Genomic DNA, 20829 nt, shown 5'->3' with positions numbered 1-20829 from the left:
ATTAATTCATCATGCCAAAGTTAAAAATATAAAATGTTTTAAGAGAAAAATCATCTCTGATAAGTTGTGCTCATATTATGAATCTTGCAAGATCACTTGCGTAAGATAATTTTTTATTTTCTGTACCAATTAGAACAGTGTGGAAATGTATATGGAATGTGACTACAAAGAAATGGTATTGGTTCTGATTTATATCAATCTGCTAATCAATAGTTTGGATATAGCCCACTTACCATGTTTGACCTCATCCATTCTATACTACTATTTCATTGTTATTTATTCCTTTCCACAAGCCTGTCTAGTGACTTGCTGAAATTCAGGTACTCTGGGCCTACAAATTTTTCTGTCTACAAATTTAGTCATTCTAGCCTCAGTGAAATTCACCACTAAACTAATATATCCCATATGTTGTCAATGTAATATATTGAATTAAAATCATATAATTTTTATACCTCAAAGATTATTAACTGTAGTCTAATCTGAGTATGTTATGTTTCCAAGGTGAAGATGGGGGTTGGAGGGGCTAGATGTCTTCCCTTACTGGTTAGCACATACTCTTAGCATGAATGAGAGGAAAGGGTATGGCTTAAGGTCAGGATTTTTTTTTTTAAAGATTTTATTTATTTATTTGAGAGAGAGAGAAAGAGAATGAGAGTGTGCAGCAGGGCGAGGAGCAGAGGGAGAGGGACAAACAGACTCCACACGGAGCACAGAGCTTGATGCGTGACTCTAGGTGGGGGCTCAATCTCAGCACCCTGAGATCATGACCCTGAGGTCATGACCTGAGCTAAAACCAAGAGTCAGATTTTTAACCGAATGAGCCACCCAGGCGCCCTTTAAGGTCAGGGTTTAAATTTGCCTCTTACCACCTGAATGACATTAAGCTTGTTAGTGAAATATTATGACTACTCATTTCTTAATTTTTTCAAATAGAGCTACTACATATACCTATTTGAATAAAAATATATACACAATATATATAATACAATATATTTTATTTGAATAGGAATATTACTTAGGTTTAATACATATACACACACATACCTATTACATATCAAAATATAGTGCTTAACCTTACATGTTTGCTTCTTTCTACTTCATGCTTTGAAAATATAAAATTGACAAGGTTCATCAAGTGTTATCAAACTAATTTTTGACCAAAATAAGAGAACTGTGTTACCTCAGATTTATAAGATTTTTTTCATCTAATTGGCCAATTACTTTCTACTCTTTTTATTTTTTATTTTATTTTATTTTTTTTAAGATTTTATTTATTTATTTGACAGAGATAGAGACAGCCAGCAAAAGAGGAACACAAGCAGGGGGAGTGGGAGAGGAAGAAGCAGGCTCATAGCAGAGGAACCTGATGCGGGGCTCGATCCCATAACGCCTGGATCATGCCCTGAGCCGAACAGACGCTTAATGACTGTGGCACCCAGGCGCCCCTCTACTCCATTTAAAAAGCAAAGCTTCATTGATTTGCATGCCATTCACTGTGAATAACAGAAATCTCCAAATAACACTGACCTTAATCTCTTAAAAAGAAAGAATTGCATTTTTTCTTTCCTCCAGAATCAAAAGGAGGAGCAGGCTGGAAGACAGAGAAAGAGGAGGAGGATCCTAGGCTCATCTCATCCCACAGACACAACTAAGGAATTATCAAATCATCCTAAATATCCAGAAAATGACCTGAAGACTGGCAGAACAAACTCCACAACTATTTATGTAAAAAAATCAGTCAAAGAACTTACAAAATAAGAGGATGGAAAATACGACAACATATTCCTAAAACGTGGGGAGAAGAGGAGTAAAGAATGGTTTAAACTTAAATATCATCAACTTAATATAGAATCCTATATGCAGAAGAGGGTATATACAAACTGATGGTAAACATATATCAAAAGCCACTAATAAACATGCAAAGAATAAAGAGAAAGAAATCCAAATATACCGCTAAAACAATCAGCAAGCTATGAAAGAAAGATAAAAAAGGATTAGACAAAATCTTCAGAAACAACCACAAAACAAGTTACAAAGTGACAATAAATACATATCTATCAATCATTGCATTGAATGTAAATGGATTAAATGCTCTAATCAAAAGTTATAGAACGACACAATGGATTTATAAAATGCATCTATATGCTGCCTACAAGAGACTCATTTTAGCCCTAAAAACACTTGCAGATTGAAAGTGAGGGGTTATAGAAACATCTACCATGCAAATGGATGTTTAAAAAGCCAAAGTAGCAATACTTATATCAGACAAAAGGCTTTAAAACAGACTGGGACAAGAGACAAAAAAAGACACTATAGACGAATAAGGGTGACAACCTGAAAAGAAGATATAACAATTGTAAATATTGATGCACCCGACATTAGGAGCACCCTAATACATAAAACAATCAATAACAAACATAAAGGAACTAATTGATATTAATACAATAATGGTAAGGGATTTTAATATCTCACATATCAATGGACACATCATCTAGACAGAAAATCAACAAGGAAACAATGGCTTTGAATGACACACTGGAACAAATGGATTTAACAGATAGACTCAGAACATTCTATTCTAAAACAGTAGAATACACATTCTTTACAAGTACATATGGAACATTCTCCAGAATAGATCACATATTAGGCCACAAAACAAGCCTCAACAAATTCAAAAAGACTGAAGTCATACCATACAACTTTTCTGACCACAATGCTTTGAAACTAGAATATGAACCACATGAAAAATCTACCACATGAAAAAATCTAAAAAGACCAAAAATACATGGAAGTTAAATAATATGTTACTAAATAATATGTTACTAAATAATGAATAATATGTTACTTCAACCAGGAAATCAAAGAAGAACTAAAAAAGTATATGGAGGGATGCCTGGGTGGCTCAGTCTGTTAAGCGTCTGCCTTCAGCTCAGGTCATGATCCCAGGGTCCTGGGATCAAGTCCTGTATCGGGCTCCCTGCTCAGCAGGGGGCCTGCTTCTCTCTCTGCCTGTCGCCTCCCCCCACTTGTGTGAGCATGCTCTCTCTTTCTCTCTCACAAATTAAAATCTTAAAAGAAAAAAAAAAAGGACATGAAACAAATGAAATGAAAACACAATGATCCAAAGTCTTTAGGATGCAGCAAAAGCAGTTCTAAGAGGGAAGTTTATAGCAATACAGGCCTATGTCAAGAAGCAAGAAAAATCTCAAATAAACAACCTAAAATTACACCTAACACAGCTAGAAAAAGAACAACAAACAAAGCCGAAAACCAGTACAAAGAAGGAAATAATAAAGATTAGAGCAGAAATAAATGATATAGAAACAAACAAAAAAGAACAAACAATGAAACCAAGAGCTGGTTCCGAAAAAAAAAAAGTCAATAAAATTGATAAGCTTCTAGCCAGACTTATCAAGAAAAAAAAAAGATAAGGGATTCAAATAAATAAAATCATAAATGAGAGAGGAGAAATAACAAACACCACAGAAATACAAACAATCACAAGAGAATATTATGAAAAACTATATGCTGACAAATTTCACAACCTGGAAGAAATGGATAAATTTCTAGAAATACATAAACTACCAAAACTGAAACAGGAAGAAACAGAAAATTTGAAAAGACCAATAACCAGCAAAGAAATTGAATCAGTAATCAAAAAACTCACAACTTACAACAGTCTAGGATCAAATGGCTTCATAGGTGCATTCTACCAAGCATTTAAAGAAAAGCTAATACCTATTTTTCTCAAATTATTCCAAAAAATAGAAAAGGAAGGAAAACTTCCAAATTCATTCTTTGAGGCCAGCATTACCCTTAAACCAAAAACAGATAAAGACACCACTAAATAGAGAACTACATGTCAATATCCCTGATGAACAAAGATGCAAAAATCCTCAACAAAATACTAGCAAACTGAATCCAACAATACATTAAAAAAATATTTCACCGTGATCAAGAGGGATTTATTCCCGGGTTGCGAGGATAGTACAATATTTGCAAATCAATCAACATGATACGTCACATCAATAAGAGAAAGGATAAGAACCATAGGATTATTTCAGTAGGTACAAAAAAAAACATTTGACAAAGTACAACATCCATTCACAATAAAAACCCTCAACAAAGTAGGTTTAGTGGGAGCATACCTCAACATTATATCAGCCATATATGAAAAACCCACAGTCAACATCATCCTTTTTTTTCATTTTATCTTAATTTATTCCTTCTCCAGTGTTCTTCCATTCTTTCTGTAGATCTGAATTTTGACCTATATCATTTTCCTTCTCTCCAGAGTCTTTATTTTTTAAATTATTCTTTCTTTTAATTTAAATTCAATTAGTTAACATATAATGTATTATTTGTTTCAGGGGTACAAGTCTATGATTCATCGGTCTTATATAAACCCAATGCTCATTACCTTCCTCCCCTCCAGCAACCCTCAGTTTATTTCCTAAGATTAAGAGTCTCGGGGCGCCTGGGTGGCATAGTCATTAAGCGTCTGCCTTTGGCTCAGGGCGTGATCCCGGCGTTCTGGGATGAGCCCCACATCAGGCTTCTCTGCTAGAAGCCTGCTTCTTCCTCTCCCACTCCCCCTGCCTGTGTTCCCTCTCTTGCTGGCTGTCTCTCTCTGTCAAATAAATAAATAAAATCTTAAAAAAAAAAAAGAGTCTCTTATGGTTTTTATCCCTCTCTGGCTTCATCTTGTTTCATTTTTTCCTCTCTTCCCATATGATCCTCTGCCTTGTTTCTTAAATTCCACATATCGGTGAGATCATATAATTGTCTTTCTCTGATTGACTTATTTTGCTTAGTTAGCACAATACCCTCTAGTTCCATCCACATCATTGCAAATGGCAAGATTTCATTTTTTGAAGGCTGCATAATATTCCAGTGTGTGTGTGTGTGTGTGTGTGTGTGTGTGTATACATATATATCACATCTTCTTTATCCATTCATCTATTGATGGACATCTGGGCTCTTTCCATAGTTTGGCTATTGTGGATATTGCTGCTATAAACATTGGGGTGCAGGTGCCCCTTCAGATCACTACATTTGTATCCTTGGGGTAAATACCCAGTAGTGCAATTGCTGGGTCATACGGTAGTTCTATTTTCAATTTTCTGAGGAACCTCCAAACTGTTTTCCAGAGTGGCTGCACCAGCTTGCATCCCCACCAACAGTATAGAGGGTTCCCCTTTCTCTGCATCTTCGCCAACATCTGTCGTTTCCTGACTTGTTAATTTTAGCCATTCTGACTGGTGTGAGGTGGTATCTCATTGTGGTTTTGATTTGTATTTCCCTGATGCTGACTGATGCTGAGCACTTTTTCAATATGTCTGTGGCCATCTGGATGTCTGCTTTGCAGAAATGTCTGTTCATGTCTTCTGCCCATTTCTTGATCATCCTCAATGGGGAAAAACTGAGAGCTTTTCTGGTAAGGTCAGGAACAAGACAAGGTTGTACACTCTCACCACTTTTGTTCAACATAGTATGGGAAGTCCAGCAATCAAACAACAAAAAGAAACAAAGATATCTAAATCAGTAAGGAAGAAGTAAATCTTTCACTATTTGTCAGGTGACATGATACTATATATAGATGACCTGAAAGACTCCACCAAAAAACTTCAAGAACTGATAAATGCATTCAGTACAGTCGCAGGATACAAAATCAATGTATAGAAAACTGTTGCATTTCTATACACCAATAATGAAGTAGTAGAAAGAGAAATTAAGAAACCATCCCATTGGGGCACCTGGTTGGATCAGTCGGTAGAGCACGTGACTCTTCATCTTGAGATTGTGAGTTCAAGCCCCACAGTGGGTGTATAGATTACTTAAAAATAAAATTTAAAAAAAATCCCATTTACAATTGTACCAAAAATAATAAGATACCTAGGAATAAACATACATATATTATATTTATTGAATATATTTAATATATAAACATATTATATATAATAATAATTATTTATTATATATATTTATTCAGCCATAAAAAATAATGAAATCTTGCTATTTGCAATGACATGGATGGAGCTAGAGAATATAATGCTAAATGAAATAAGTCAGACAAAGACAAATACCATATGATCTCACTCATACGTGGAATTTAAGAAACAAAATGAGCAAAGGGAAAAAGAGGGAGGAAAAGAGAGGGGGGTGGGTTAAATAGGTGATGGGGACTAAGGAGCACACTTGTCATGATGAGCACCAGGTAATGTATGGACTTGTTCAATCACTATATTGTACACCTGAAACTGAAAAAACACTGTATATTAAAAAAAAGGAAGAAAGTCAGAAGGACTTTGAAGGCCATGAAGAGCTATTCTGTGGCTCTGAGATTCATGCTTCTCCCAACTTTCCATTCTAATGGCCAAGTATCCATGGCTCAGCATGGACTCTAGCATCACACCCATGCTCCAAGCTTCTGCATGGATAAAGGGGCTGAGAAGGGGCAAATATTGTAGTGCTGTCTTTCACTAATTAAACAAGTATTTCATAAGCACCTACTATGTGTTAGAGCTTATTCCGGGTTGTGGCAATACAACATTAAAGAGAATAGATAAAAGTATCTGCCCTCATGAAGCTTCCTTTACAGATTTATCCTACAGATTACCCTACATAAGGAAAATCCCAGAAGCCTCCATCTGACACATGTCCAGCTAAGATTCTATAGAAAATAAAAGTAAGAAAATATATTTTCACCTTTAAAGCTATTAAAGAAATCTATACTTGCCCCTGCAAGGTCCATTTACATAAATAAATGCTGGCAAGTTTCTTTAAAAATCCAGAATATTTTAGGGGCACCTGGGTGGCTTAGTCAAGTGAATGCCTGACTCTTGGTTTCAGCTCATACAACTCTGGATCTCATGGCTCCTGGGATCAAGCCCCACATCGGGATCCATGCTCTGTGGGATTCTGCTTGGACATTCTCTCCCTCTGCCCCTTCCTGCTTGTGCTCTCTCTCTCTTTAAAGTAAATGAATAAATCTTTTTTTAAAATCCAGAATATTTTAATAATATGTTTATATTTTTTAAATAAGTGGTCAAGATTAAGACAAAAAATTTATTCAAAATAAAAAGAAAAATTATTAACAGGAAAATAATCAACCATACTCAACTGGGATTTGAAAGTGGGGAAGTATTTAGATGAATATTAGGAGAATGAAGACAGATTGGCAGTGTCCTAACAAAAGAGAACACATTAAAGTAAATTATAAATAAAATTTTAAAAATTCAAAATTATTAAAATATTAATTTTAAGGTAAATATGGTTTGACAGGCCCCTATTGCAATGCATTAGAGGAAGGTCTAATAATTTCTGAAGTAAAATATTGTATCTAATGTCCATTCCCTGATTATGCTAGGTTTCCTCTTCTTTTCTCCCTTCCTTCCTTTCATCTCTCATCTTTCTTTTCTCTTTACAAAATTTTAATATAAATTTTGTCTGTCAAATTCAGTAGATTCAAGTCTGAGATAAATTCTTATTTCACAAAGTTTGGGGGCTTGGATACTCCCTGGTAATTTACCTTATTTTATTTTATACAGCTTTCACCAGAATAGAATGTTATGTAAGGAGACATAGAAAACTGAAAAATAATTATAATAAAGAAAAGCATTTCCTTCTTTTCTGAATTACAATTTAAATTTTAACAACTGACAGCCTGCCTCTAAAATTCTGCAGTGTGTTGTGGTGGAAAAAGTACTGGACAGGCAGTGAGGGAGATGTTTCAATTCCAGAGAAGCTTCTTTATATCTACATCACCCTAGGGATATTATTTAACCTCCTTGAACCTCAGTTTCCACATCCTCAAAATGAAGGAGTTGAATATGATGACCATTACTATGGCTTAATGATTCTACAATTCTATTATGCTAATTTAATATTATACTTGGAAATATATTCTTTAATAAGGAATGATTTGTATGTATGTGAGAGAAAGTGGAGAAATCCCACTCACGTTACTGGATGACATTACATTGAGAGTGACCAGACTCTCCAGACTGTTTATCATAGCTCAGTCCTCTTGGACTATTTTAACAATGAATCAACCAATCAAGCAAAGAAAAGCCAGGCATGCCTTACTACACAGAAAAGCAGCAATGACATTTATAAATCAGGAAACTGACATGATAGCAGGAGACAGATAATTCACTGTATAAAATTTTCATGTATTATTCTTTTTGTTCTAGAAAATAGTAGACACTTAATGCTATATTTGGAATTCTCATCTCTGCTGTTTTTCTGTGCATAAGGAATAAGACCTTTATAACCCAAGTGTAGTATATAAAGAAAACACATTTTTTAAGGAAAGCTAAGTGGATTTTTAGTCCAATTCAGTGTAAGTGATGTGGTTTTTTTTCCCTCCAGTTTTTTGATTATTATGCCAAAGTAAGCCCGAAAATTTTCATTATCATTTCACAATTTAATGTTTTATGTATGTGCTCCTCATAGTGCCTAGCGTAGTGTATAACACATAATAAATATTTTGAAAGAGTTGCTAAAACAATCATTTCCTCAAGCTATTATTTGACTCTTTACATACTATGTTTGGTAACCAACAATCAAAGGGAAAAAAAAATCAAAGGAATCAGTAAGTGAGAATGTTCATCAATAACAAACCAAATATTTCTCTTCAAGTTGATGTACTTAAACTGTTTTAATATTGAGAGGTCATGCCAAATATAATATCTGCTTTGCTAGAGAACAGGGAAAAGAAAACATTTCTACTTTATATTAGGATCTGGGGAGAGGGGCAGAGCAGCAGGTTGATTGGCTATATCTTCAAAAATCAAAATCAGAAAATGTGAGTGACTATCAGCAACTTTAATTAATTTATTCTTGCTCTATCAAAAATATTTTGTAAGCTATGAATTGAACACTAATTTCTCAGTATAATAATAAGTATTTCAGACCAATAGTTGACACCAATGCAAAAAGAAATTAGTAATACCTTGTACTAGGGTACCCACTCTTACTACCAATGCTTACTGTTGTTCTAAAATTTCCCAACACTGCATTATTAAAGAGATATATAAATAAAGTATAACAGTAGGGAAGAATAAAATAGAATCATTCTATTTCCAAATGATATTATAGCCTTACTAGAAAAACCATCAGTGTTACCTGAAAAGTGAGTGGAAGTTAAAGAACACATAACAGTTACCAGATACAGAGTAAATATACAAATCAATAGCTCCTATGTTACAATCAATCATAAGAAATAATAAAAAAATTAACAGAACAAAAAAAATGTAAAAGGGTTAAGAAAAATATTAAGACTTAGGGAAATTTTTAGAACTAATGAGAAAAATAGGAGACACAAATAAAACTTGAATAGATACTGAAATATGTTATTTGATGGAAAATCCAATTACTCATGGAAAAATGTTAGCCCTTCCCCAAGATTAGCTTACAGATTCAATGCAATTCCAGTCATTATCTCAATGTTTAATATGGAACCTAGTGAAATAATCTTACAGTTTGTCAGGAGAAAATGACTGAGACTAGCCAAGACAAAAAATAAACATACGCATGAATGGAAACCAAAGGGTGCTGTGCTACTGGATATTGCTTCCAGTGCTAGATTTGTTTCCTCTTTTTTTCTCCCTCTTCCTTCTTTCACAATTAACAAGCCTAATCTAATGGACATATACGAACATCCTTGAGAAAACATTCAGACAGTCTCTATGTTCCATATTTGAGGCTATTTGTGAAAAGTCTATAGGCTTAGTACTGTTGCATCACTCTGGTGAATTAATTTATATTTCAGTGACCCACTTCTCTACTCTATTAAAGAGCTGGACTCTCATTCATTCTGTTTTGTTTATATGGCCACACCGACTTTGTTCTAATTAACATTTCCCCTATCAATATTTTCCCATGCTTTTACTTTCATGTCAGGCTTTCCTGTCACTATTTTTTAATTGTACCTCTTGCTAAAAGCAAATAATTGGATATATACATGTACAAATACAATCTGTCAGTCCTAATATTTTAACATTTTTTCTATTAATGTCAGTGTGATTACTGAGATTTAGATATATGCTTATCAGATTATGCTGTGATTTTATTTACAATAGTTTTTCTATGCTTCTGTTTCCTTCCCTGAAATTTTTTGGATCAATGACATTTCTTTAATCCTTTCCCCATTTTATTTATTTTCATTCTACTTCTAATTTTTTCAGTAATTCATCTTTAATTTTTAACATTATATATTTGATATTGTTGGAAACAAAATTAGTCCTGTACTTACCTTCCTATGATACAAGTCTTCTTCATGGTCATCTTCTGTGTCATTTTTACCTATAATTTAGATTTTTCTTGTTTTTTCACTACAGAAATGAGTTATTATCATTGTTATTTATACAGTCTATATCAACTTAGATTTGCCTACATGTTTATCAGTTCTTTGCTCATCATTGCCCCTTGGCTCTTACTCTCTTCCTTGTGGGTTCAAGTTCTTTCTTAGTGAAAACTGTACTTTATAATTTTTCTAGTAAGTCCCACGAGTGGCACTCTCTCTGTTTCCTTAAAATGTCATTCTGAATTTATTCTGGAAAGACAGATATTTAATTTTAGGCTTCTATGTTGACAGTTTTTTCTCATTTTAGTACTTTGAAGTTGTAACTCTACTATTCTCCAGCCTCTGTGGTTGAGGTCAAAGGCCAATTTTTAGTCTAATTGTTGGGTCTTTGTAATTAATTAACATTTTTCTGATATGAAAATTTCTCTTTGTCTTTGATGTTATTCACTTAATTATGATATGTAGGCATGAATTATCTTTATTATTATTGTTATTATTTCTGGAAATTGTGCATTTTAGGTTTGGAGATAAATGACTTTTATCATTTCTGGAAAACTCTGAGTTATCCTCTTTACTTCCTCTGGAAATCTTATTAACAGATATTGAAAGGACTCTTTCATATCCCTATTTCTTTGTCTCTCTGTGCTACATAATGGTATCTCCCCCACCATGCACACATATTTCCCTTCCAGTTCACTTTTTCTCTCATACTCTGGGGACACTTGATCTGCTTTTTAGGTCATTCATTAAGTTTTAAACTACAATGACTATGCTTTTCTATTTTTCAAATTTGTATTTGGTCCCTTTTCAAAACTGCATCTATTTATTTGTTTTTAATCAGTTTTGTATCATTTTGTTTTCTATATTTTATCACATGAATTTTAATATTTATTCTGTAGTCTCTTTAATAGTACTGTTCCATGTTCCCAAGGTTTGCAGGAGTTAGTTAATTCTCTTTATTGTCTAAATCTTATTCATGGTATATTGTTTCATCTTGTGTGTTGTAATTTTTTTGATATTACCTTATCTTATATAAAGCATGTTGCTATTATGGGAATTCCATGCATCTCAGCTTTTAAAATCTCTCTCCAGAGAGCTCTGCATTTGCTTCCAACAGACATCAGAGATGTGTCTATGACCAGAGACTAATTTCCATGTTTATTTCTCAGCATGGGCTTTCTTGAAGTACCTGAGTAGTGTCAAATTGGGCTCCAATTAATTGGAGAAACAGGTTGTAGATTTTGAATTCTCAGTTGAGATGTTTTGTACCACCCAGAGTCAAAACAAAGGCTCGCTCAATTATAGCCATTCACAATCCACCTTTCCATGGAAGGCAGAAGTTAAGCTGGGTGGCAATACTGTATCCTGTACACCATCTCCATCACATCTGGCCTGCCATATCATTAGCTGACATGACCACTGCTCTGTCTCTCAGCCACTCCTGTGCTCCTGGTGCGTGGGGTTTCCCTTTCTTGCATGCTTGATAGGTTCAGCCATTTTAGTTGTATGTTTGTTTAATTCTGAATATCAAGATCGCAAATTTGCAAAGCTAATATAGTCAATCATTTTATGACATAGAATTCTGAGACCTTACAAATTAAATAAGGACACAGGAAAAGGGCATTAATGAATACGAATGACTAATAAAAATAGAAAATTCTATCTCATTATTAACCAAATAAAGACAAAATAAAATGTTATTTGTTCACTCATCAAAAATAGAAAACACTTAAAAGGATAGTAAAGTGTAAAAAACATGGGCACCTTATATAGTGCACAATTTCTGAAGAAATTTGAGACATCTCTCTCTCTAAAATAAAAACATACTTACAATCAACTTTTTCAGTATTTCTATTTTCAGTATTTCTTTTAAAGAAAGCAATCAGACTTATCTATAAAATTTTCACTGAGGGGTGCCTGGGTGGCTCAGTGAGTTAAGCTTCTGCCTTCCGCTTGGGTCATGATCCCGGGGTTCTGGGATGGAGCTCTGCATAGGACTTCCTGCTCAGCAGGGAGTCTGCTTCTCCCTCTGCCCCTCCCCCTACCCATGCTTTCTCTCTCTCTCAAATAAATAAACAAAATCTTTAAAAAAAATAAAATTTTTTCATTGAAATATTATTTATGTTCATATTTAAAAATCCTTAAATAATTAATTGTGAAGAACTGGCCTAATAGATAAATCATCACATATGTAAGTAATGGAGGAATGAGCACTCATTGAAAATTAAATTACAGCATAATAAATATTGACATGAAAAATATTTATGGTAGAGTGTTAAGTGAAAAATAATATCAAGCACTAAGAAGTATGTACCCAAATATGTAAAACAGTTACAGATTATAACTTTATGTGAAAAAGATAAAGTTTATGCACAAAAATACTAAATATGTGAATTTCCTAAATAGATATGTACATTTATAATCAGAAAACAAAATGATGATTGCTATTTTAAAAATCACATATCCAGTCAGTCCAGTAAACTAGTAGCTTGAAGCTACACAAACTTCTTAACAGTCTTTGGTACTGTTCTCTATTTCAGTGACCCTGTTCTCACCACACCAACTGTGAGTTATCAGAAGCAATCATTGTTTTATTCATTTTTTATGGTCTTAATCAAAGTTCATAATAAATGCCAATAAAAGTAGAAGTAACTTAGTCAATAAACCAAATAAAATTAATGAGTAAACAAACTTTTTAAATGATGAGGTTATAAAGGCAACTTTCTAGAGGACTAGATAATTTTAAAAACAGAGTGTAATGAATCACTGTTTTAAAATGCATTACTATAGTGACATTCTAAAAAGTGGACCAAATATTTCAGAAATCGATCTTTTTAAATGAATAATATTTTGAAATGCAATAATTACAAGTATTCATAAGGTTTAGATTGTACAGGCTATTAATAAAATCAAATAGAAATAAAATTTTTGTCTGAGTTTAAGAAGAATTTCAATTTATCAGTAATATCCTCATAAACCATCCCCCTATAATTCATTTCAACCAAAGAATTTAACTGCATTGCTTCTGCTAATGGCTCTTCAGTTTATGCTTTTTGAAACAACTCATAGGAGAGGAAAGAATGGGAACATTTTCAATGCATTCAATACTACACTTCCTTTCCCAGGCTTACTGAGCTCCACCATAAGCGGTATCAAGAGGGGCTCTAAATGATCTCTGCTAAAGTGCTGGCTCCATATATAAATGCAGTCATAAAAACAACCCAGAAAAAAAAAATCTAAAACAAGACAGAAAAATCCTCAAGAAGCAAACTATATATGTGACAGGGAAAGAAAGCTTAGATACATGTCAAGGAAGTGCCTTCTGCTCTGCTATTTTAGAATATCATCCTACTCTAGAAGTCAGGCAAGTTACGTTGATTAATGCTTGGTACAACATTGCCTTCATATTTTTAAAATCAAATCAATATTCAACAATATAACACTTAGATCATTGAAAAGGGTAAGCTTTAGGATTGAAAAGGTATGAGCGACCTTGAAGAAAATGCCAAACTTTACTAGGATTTTATGTTGTTATCCCAAAGCTCTTTTTAGTATCCTAGAGAACAAATCCATACTTCAGCCCAAAATGTTACAATAATATAAAGATAATTATACTATCAGAATCTGGTGTGAAATTCTGTTGCTTGAATGGTGTGTATTTTTAATCAATCCAAAATCTCTGATTTGGGGATTTAATGCCAGTGATGGCTGTTAATTTCTTCAGATTAGTACTCATCATAAAAGTCACATTTCCATATGAGTTTTTCTTCCCTTCATAAAATCTTATCCCAAGACAGCTAAAATCCTTCTGAGAGCACAAACAGTCAAACCTGGGCTCATAATGCAGAGATAAAACACTCTTTTATGGCAGCATTCATTAAGGTACTAGACAGAGTACAAAAAGCAGCAACAGGGAGCTTTCCCCTAAAAGCTTTTAATACAACTCTTTCCAAGACCCATTAAATCGGCTAGGCACTAACGCCTCTGGCCACCCCCATCTATTGATCCCCATTACTATGGAGCCCCCTACTAAAATCCAAGGTAATTTATCTCTGATGAATAGTCTACCAAAAAGTCACTAGTATAAAAGCAGCAAGTCGAATTCAAACTCTAAGTGAGGCACTTGTCCAGTGTTGTCTATAGGTTCCCGAAAAGCCCTTGCTATTATAAATGTTTTGTAAATTTCTTACCCTTGGTTTCCATTTGACCTACCCAAACAGGTCCTACTATAGATAACATTTATTGAACACATACTATGTGGCTGTACTGGGGAGACATGTTTTACATATTATTTTTATTTAATCCTACAAGAACATGACAGGCCATTTATCTCCATTTTGCAGAGGAAAGAAATGAGATTGAGGGAGTTTAAGAAAATTTGTGAGATTTCAAAGCCAATATGTGATGGAATCACTGTTTGTAAAAGCCTTATAGTGACTCTTTCTATCCACTTGCCTTATATTTTTATTTGGGGGCTATGCTATATACCAGGACCTGTGGTAGACAGACCTTAGCAGTGATGAACAACATGGACATGATCCCTGCGTTCATGGTGCTTCCTGGCCCATGAAAACAAATATTGTACACAAGTGAATTCGTATGAGTTACAAAGTGTAATAATTACTATGAAGAACAAATTAACTCAAATATATTATTCTTTTTGCAACATTAATAACTGCAAATCCTTTTTTCATATTTATTTGATGCATTACAGTTTTAATAAGGTACATACATAAAAGATATTTGTCAGTTTCTTTCTAATCAACAGGATGACTCATAGTATACTTAATTCAGATAAGAAGTTCTTTTGAATAGATTACCCTTTATCTGTAGCATAAGTATATATTCTGGACTATACCATCCCAATTATGCTTCTGGTTCCAATGTCCTCCCCAGTTTATCAGTTTGTGTTCTCCAAAGTATCACAGTTTGGGCAATAAATTTATAGGATCATTCTACTTATACAGTATCTAGAACAGTTTTAAATGTACTTTGGAGAGAATAGTGGTGAGCTGAAACTAAGGATTATGTCCTACAAACAATCTACTAGAATCTTTCTATATGTGATTGTATTTAGTTTTCTTCAGAACACCTCACTGAAGTGATAGTTATTACACTTGCTTTACTGGTTAGGAAACTGAAAGGGCAAGGGACATGCTCAAGGTCACAAAAGCTCAAGCCCCTGTCTTTCAGTCTTTGACCATCACACTGATCATCACACACACACACACACACACACACACACACACACACTACATAGAAATAGTCAAGTGATTTCTCTTTGTTCTCAAGCAGGACACGGAAATAGAAAATGGCCTGTTTTTTACCTTGTGATTGATGGCCTTGACTGGGTGAATAGGAACACAAATGTCTTAAAGACCCCAAATACAATCTACAGGTTTATACTTCCCAAATGTCTCTCAAATAGCCCCCCTTCTCCACCTTACCCACTTATTCTCCAAATATTGAGTGAGTCCCTCCATGGTGCCAGACACTGTGATAGGTACTAGGATACAACTATAGACAAAATGAATGTAGTTTGTCCCTGCCTCTATGAAGTTTGCAGTCTAGCTGAAGAAGCAAACAAAAACAAGTCAATGAAAATAAATAAAATAAATTACTCCGAGTGCTAGGAAATTTAAGAATAACAAATTTAATAACTTTCTCATGGGTTATCTTATTCCAATATGCCAACGGGTCACTTCCCATGCCATCAGAAACTTCTGAACACAAAGTTAAAAATGTTTCTCCATTATTTAAATCTCTTTGAGTTCTCCTTAAAAATCATCAGCATAAGTCTATATGATGCAAGTTGCTTTACAATTTGTTTTCTGCCTACAGGCTTTTGTATCCACTTCGCTTTATAGACCAGTGACCTACGATATTTTTTCATGACTAAAAAACTGTGACCTGGAAAATAGGCTCCAAAGTATAAAGTAAGGGCTACAAAATAAAAAATCATATATGATTAATTATAGATCTAAAAACGTACCATTAGGGGCGCCTGGGTAGCGCAGTCGTTAAGCGTCTGCCTTTGGCTCAGGGCGTGATCCTGGCGTTCCGGGATCAAGTCCCACATCAGGCTCCTCCGCTGGGAGGCTGTTTCTTCCTCTCCCTCTCCCCTGCTGTGTTCCCTCTCTCACTGGCTGTCTCTCTGTCACATAAATAAATAAAAATCTTTAAAAAAAAAAAAGTACCATTAAATCAAATATATATATATATATGTTATGTTATATATAGTATATACTATTATACATTATATTACATTTAGAAATATATATTTTACTTACATAGCAAATCCTAAAAATGCTATTCTACTCTCTCATCTTTTTGCATCTTTTGCTCAAAGATCTCCTCTGATCCTTCCCAAAATCAGGGCAGAATCTGATTGGTCTGCCACTAGGCTCCTATTAAGTCTTGTTTGTTCAAACCTCTTGCCTACTGTAGCCACTTATCATTTTGTTCTAGGTATTGATATCAGCCATTTCTAAAGTTTTTTATTATTGCATATCCCTATCAGCAAAAAAAAAGTTGTACACATATTCAATATATATGTCGATTTGTATAATTACAAATGACATACATTTAGTAGTATAGTAATATTTATGCACATTGTATACACAAAATCGAAACTAAAATCATGCAATAAAGATGAAAGTAAACATTATTATCAAGTATTTTCCTTATTTTATGTTACAAAAACCTCAATTTCAATTTCATAGAGTGTCATAAAATTTAGTAATATCTTTGTGATTGTAATGTGATAACATATACTTCATTTTTAAAAAATCTTGCTTTAAATCCTTGTGCTACAAGAATTCAAAGATACAATTCTGAATTCAGTTTATTTTGATACCAGTTTTTAATGGTTGTCATAGCTGGGATAGGTAGTTCAAAGTAAAAAATCCTGATACTCATTTATAGTTTTGGTTTTTGTTTGTCCTTTTCTTTTTGGAGGGAGGAGCGGGGTCCAGACATGGGATCCCAGATATTACAGGTTTAAGTTAATCATGCTTTTCATTCATGACATGTTATCAAAGTCAATTCACTGAAAGCCTCTCTTAGTTATATATCTATGCTCTTTTATCACCAAGCCCTCATCTCATTCTCCTACCAACCCTCCCAAAGTAATATGTCAATGTTTATCTTTTGGTGTATTTGTGCTCTTATAGAAGTGAATTATTGTTTTGTGGGCACATATTCTTAATTTATATGAATGCTTCTGGTTTATAGATCTCATTCTGTTTCTCACTTTTCCCATTAAGAATTCTATTTTTAAGATCCATTCATGTTGCCATATGTACATTTAATTTTTTCTTCTAATTGATGCATAATATCCAAAAACATTTTTATCTGTCCACTTTTCCAGTGATGGACATCATTTATCTCTAATTTCCCAACACCACACACAAGAGTGCAATGAACTCTGTAGAATATGTCTTGCTAAAAGCCTGTGTAAAGAATCTAGGAAAATATATACTAGAAGTGAAATTGCTGGAACTGGGCAAGCATGGTAATCTTATTCTCCATTTACACAAAGACTTTTTTTTTTTTAATTCATCAAGAAATTCTCTTTCATCCTTGATGTGAACTAATTTTTCTTGTAAACCAACAAAAATGCATTGTATTTTAAAGAATGTTTAATGGGATCAGAACTCATAGAAAAGTCTTCATCTGAGATATTTGTTATCATTCTACTACAAAATTTTCTAAGTATGGCAAAAAAGAGGTTCTACAGAAGCCAGCTTTTTTTTTTCAAAATCTCATGATGACAGAAATAATTCTAAATATCTATTTCGAAATGTTCTCTCCATTGCTTAAATTTCCAATGAAAACCAATTACTTTCCTGCTTATTATTAAAAAGTTAGCCTTACGTGAGGGAAAATTCTGTGTGTGTGTGTGTGTTTAATGTCTGCTAGGCAGCATACAAGCATGGCAACCAGTCATTTTGAAAGATTCAGCAAATTCAGAATATATTTCCTTTTGCAGAAGAAAATTATATAACTTTTCTTTAAGTCTGATAGTTCTATTGATTTATTTTTATTTTGAGTTTATTTTTATTAAGGAATAATATACATACAGTAGACAGTATAGAGGGTATATAAAGTGTATTTAACTATACTGCAATATGAGTTTTCTATGCAAACAGCCAGGTAACCATAATCAGATCAAGATACAGAACATTTCTAGCATCCTCTAAGGTTCCATTTAATGAAACTTAAAAACAGGCAAAACTAACTATTGGTAACAAAAGTCAGTAGCCTTTTCAAATATTTTGTCACAAGATATTCAATAAATATACATATGATACAAAAGACTTCATGGTCACTTCCGGTCTTATTACAAAGTATTGTAAAAAAAAATATTTCCTTTAGGAGATTATAACCCACAAATCCACTAAACCTGGCACAATTAAACTCCAAATGATGGAAAGAAACTGAATATGAATAAACATGTGAGAATGCAACCCTCAGCTCTTCCATATCATAGAAGTCCCACTCTTCACTAAGGAAACTTGTACCTTAGTGACATGTGACCATCTCCACCCCAAAACAAGTTATGGCATTAATGACAATCCATATGTTGACTATCAGGAAATTAGTATTTATCTGAATTTTTAATAAAGCTAAAAGTAGAAATCGGTTTTTTTTTTCCAGTTGATAGTTTAGTACAACCTGTGAATATGCACACCTCTTTGGAGACTCCTAGTGTGTCTGCTTATTCCCTTAGACTGTGGAGCCCTTTGAGAGCTAAACTATATGCTTCGTTGTCATACCTCCAGTCCTTAAGTACCTCGCATGTTACCTGGTTGGAACCCAGGAGGTCATCACTGTTTATAAACTGACTAATTGAATAAATGAAGGAGTCAGTCAGTCAGCCAACAAACAAGGGCACAGCGCCCAGAACTCACAACACATTGGCAGTGGTAAGAACCACATAACCAAAGAAATATAGTATAGTTACCAACATTTTCCTGACATTTCACAATTTAACAAAATCCTACTATCACTTGAGCTATAAAGAAGTAGGTCCTGAACACTGACATTTTCCTTCAGTAATCATCATTTGGATTTTTTTTTTAAATAACTCTAAAAAAAAATCCTATTTTATACAAGGCTTTTTCAGAACAGTGATTCCCAGGAAAGTGGCATTCAACATTAGGGTCAGGGATTAAGTTCTGCTCACTAGCTCTAACCACATACAAATACTCAGTAATACTCTGGGTTAATTGACGAATTGCAGAATGTCCCTGAACATGGTACAGGTGCCTTTTTTGCATGATGATTCCCTTATGGGGTCCACTAACATAAGCCAAGAGAAAGTAATCAAAACTATTTGCATCTTAAAAGGAAAAATAGGAGTCACTTTTATAAGGGCATTAAACTGAATAAGGGCAGAAATGCTAAAGAAGGACAAAGATACATATTTTAAAACACGTTTATGCAGCAAAAGGATTAGCGAGTTTTACTGTACTCAGTAGGTAAAACATTTTGGGGGGGTCTGGAAAATAACTGTTACCTTAAGAAAAGAACCCATCTATTTGCATTATAGGAACTCTTAAAAAATAAATAAGGATTGCACTCTGCCAACCTAGGAGGCTGAGAAAGAAGCTAAGCTGAGGGAATGAGTGTTATGTTAGCTGACAAAGTGTGCATTTAGTGTTTACCCACTCCAGGCAAGTCCGTGAACCCCACACGGCCTCTTATAATACTCCCTCACCTGCAATGATTAGGGTGGGAGTGGTGTGGGGGAGGGAAACAGGCATCCAAGAAATATACAGTGAGCCGTTGATTATAAATGTTGACCATATGAGTCATTTCACAGATTTATTAAAAAATCAATGTAGATTCAACCTTATTGTCTTTGTACATAAATTTGACTATATGGCTGAGTCTGTGTTCTGAATATTCCACCAACTTAAAACAAAATAATAAAACTCTATCATTATATTTTCACAGGGAAAGCTGAAATATTGCTGTGCTTTCCCTGCTCAGAACTCTTCCCCCTTTATGCAGATAAGAAAGATCATATCTGACCCATGAAAAACTTCCATTTTGTGGATTGCATATTTCCTGGACTGAAGGCAGGTAATTAGGGCTGCAGGTAGTCAGAGTAAACTAAATATAGTCAATGCCACAGAATCAGGAAGATATTCATATTTTTTTTCACTCAGAAAAAAATATATAGATGCTATAGTCCTTTACTTGTTCCGATCATTCCCACGATTCACCTACTGGCAAACAGATGGGGAGGAAGATCTAAATTTTCATCTTATTTACTAAACTTTGATGCAATAATTTAAATATTCCCTTAGGCAGTACTCAAACACTTTTGGTTAAAATGTCCAGTGTTCTAGTTTTCCAGTGCTCTCTTCTGCTCTTCTGGGATATGGGTGACATGCACAGCACACAGTGGTGGAAGAGAAGTGATCTGGAGCTCTGTGCCTCACGGTATGTTTTGTAACCTCATTCATCTCGGCCACAGACGGGCCAGTCTGGGCTTCCCCATGGACCAGATG

The 20829-nt window shown here is 34.1% G+C and overlaps 1 long non-coding RNA gene across 1 annotated transcript in view; it reads right to left on the bottom strand.

Moving 5' to 3' along the window:
• Positions 1–16458, bottom strand: part of LOC123794882 (uncharacterized) — a 234225-nt gene extending 217767 nt beyond the window's left edge. Inside the window, exon 1 of the long non-coding RNA XR_015726209.1 lies at positions 16302–16458. This is a non-coding gene — a long non-coding RNA (uncharacterized LOC123794882). The remainder of the gene's footprint in view (positions 1–16301) is intronic.
• Between the last annotated feature and the right edge of the window lie 4371 nt (positions 16459–20829).

This window comes from Ursus americanus, chromosome 12, assembly GCF_024610735.1.
Source record: "Ursus americanus isolate L20-20 chromosome 12, mUrsAme1.1.p, whole genome shotgun sequence".
NCBI lineage: Eukaryota > Metazoa > Chordata > Mammalia > Carnivora > Ursidae > Ursus > Ursus americanus.
Note: the sequence above shows the minus strand (reverse complement) of the source record. Positions and strands in the feature narration are given on the sequence as shown.